Source organism: Penaeus japonicus, unplaced genomic scaffold, assembly GCF_977035675.1.
Source record: "Penaeus japonicus unplaced genomic scaffold, GWHDUDI00000001_assembly GWHDUDI00000027, whole genome shotgun sequence".
NCBI classification, from domain to species: Eukaryota; Metazoa; Arthropoda; class Malacostraca; order Decapoda; family Penaeidae; genus Penaeus; species Penaeus japonicus.
The window spans coordinates 34925618-34928117 of record NW_028234429.1 but is presented as its reverse complement, the minus strand read 5'-3'; the positions used below and the strand labels follow the sequence as shown (position 1 = coordinate 34928117).

General features: G+C 30.7%; 1 pseudogene across 1 annotated transcript in view; it reads left to right on the top strand.

The window, feature by feature from the left end:
* The window catches only part of LOC122244637 (uncharacterized), a 1337-nt pseudogene extending 825 nt beyond the window's left edge, over positions 1–512 (top strand). Inside the window, exon 2 of the transcript XR_015192391.1 lies at positions 1–512. This exon is cut by the window's left edge and continues 608 nt beyond it. The product of XR_015192391.1 is annotated as an uncharacterized LOC122244637 (transcript).
* Positions 513–2500: the final 1988 nt, after the last annotated feature.

Genomic DNA, 2500 nt, shown 5'->3' with positions numbered 1-2500 from the left:
CAATTATGAAGAGGGTGAGAACCCAACTCTTCCCATTGGTGTGGATCTCAATACTGCTCTTGGTTCAGCCGCTGAAGCCGGTGGACAAGTTATTGGAGCTGCTGGCACTGGATTAGGAGGTACAAGCGGAGGATTGGGTGGTGCTGGAGCAGGCACTGGATTTGGAACTGTTAGCGGAGGATTGGGTGGTGCTGGAGCAGGCACTGGATTCGGAACAGTCAGCGGAGGATTGGGTGGTGCTGGAGCAGGCACTGGATTTGGAACCCGTCAGGCGGACGGTTTGGGTTGGTGTGCTGGAGCAGGCACTGGATTTGGAACGGTTAACGGAGGATTTTGGAGGGAAGTGGCGTCGGATCTGGAAGTAATTTACAGGTCGGTGGTGGAGTAAGTGGATTCCAGACAGGTTCCCAAGTCAGCGTAGGTACCTCTCCTTCTGGTTTATATTCCACTCCCTAAATAAACTACAGTATTCCTGTTATTTAATTTATGAATCAAGAAGAAAATATAAAGATAAATTGATAAAAATAATGTCTTTACCATTCTTTATATTACTCTTATTCATTATTTCATCATGAGAACCAACATTTTATGCTACATTCATAATGAGAGCTGCAAAACCTATGAATAGCAAGGATAGTCAGAAAAAGAAAATATATATATATATATATATATATATATATATATATATATATATATATATATACATATAAATATATATATATATACATATATATATTATATATATATATAATTTATTATATATTATTTATAAATATTATATATATATTATATTATTATATATGTATATATATATATATATATATATATATATATATATAGGGACTAAAGTATGCAGGTTTGTGGGTATCCATATCCACCAGATTTTAAGTAAATAACTAGAAACAATGATTTATTATATCATATTGAAGTTTTCCTCTCTCTCCTCTTTTGCGAGCCGCCAATCAAGTAATTACTTGAAAATCTAATATGCATACACGTAACACAGACTAGCCTTGTGTATGTAGACATGCAGGATAAACATATCTGTGTGTCTGTATGTATGTATGATACACACATACACATACACACACACATGTGAGGGTAGTGATAGTTGTGATAAATAACAATAATGATAACAGCTAAGCAATCGTAACTGTCGGTATCATAATTATCTTCATAATCGTATAGATTGTACAGATGGAAAAAATAGAAAATATCAAAGATTACAATCAATAAAATCACTTACAACAAAATAATCAAAGATAAATGCCATACTGATATTATTCCTATATCATAGCTTACAGGAGTGACAGAGCCCAGGATTTCGCAATTGCAAGGTCTTGAGTTTACGCCAGGCCAACCTCTCCCATTTGACCCGACTGAGAGCGAGACCTGACATCAGCAGTGGTCAGATTTATGGCGGTAATGATCAGGTTACCCTAGCACATGACCCCGTGGTTTGGCACTCTCTGCACTCGCTAGATATACCACTAATAATCCTGCTTGGGTACAGGATTAAATCAACAGTTATGCGGATTTCGACGATATCTATTGATAGAACCGAGTCTAACGACTATAGCAATGAAAGTTATATTTTATATCATAAAAATGGTACTGAAAAAGTGATGAAAAAAATATAACTATTATCATAATTATAGCAGTCATTGTATTTCTATAGAAAGATCTTGATAACAGAAAGAACAGAAAAATAAAAGTATTAACAGTAATTTTAATAATATGTAATGAAAAATGATATCAACAATAAAATTATTGTTATGTCAGTAACAATTAAAATAATAATAATAATAGAAATATTAGTAAAAACACAGTGCTGTTGATCCTAATGATAACTGAGATGAAGAGGGTAATTGGAATAATAGCAATAATGATTATATAATATTACGTAATATAAATGAGCATTGCAATTCTAATAATGATATTCATGATTATAAAAATGATAACAATAATGATATCAATAATAATAATAACAATAATAACAGCAACAACAAAAATGATAATGACACTAATAATAATAGTGATAATAACAATGATAATACTAATGATAATACTATTGATAATAATAGTAAGGATAATATCCACGATATTAATTATAACAATAGTAATAATGAGAGAAAAATAATAGTAATGATAAAGACAGTAATAAAGATTATAATAAGAGTAATATAACGCACAGAAAACAAACAAATGAGAACATAACTCAAGGGAATATAATAATGGTAAAAATGTTAGTCAAGAAATTAATGATGATAATAATATATAATAAAACTAGGAATCAATCACTAACAATAGGAACATCCAATGTTAGAGTGATAATTACATTATGATCAAGAAAATGTGTAATATCAACAATCGCTCTCAATAATGTATCAATAACATTAGTAAAATTCATCACTATTATTTTCGTTAAAATAAGTGTAATTAGGAAAAATGTATCATAATTGATTATTAATATCTTTAAAAACTGATGTCTTTATTATTT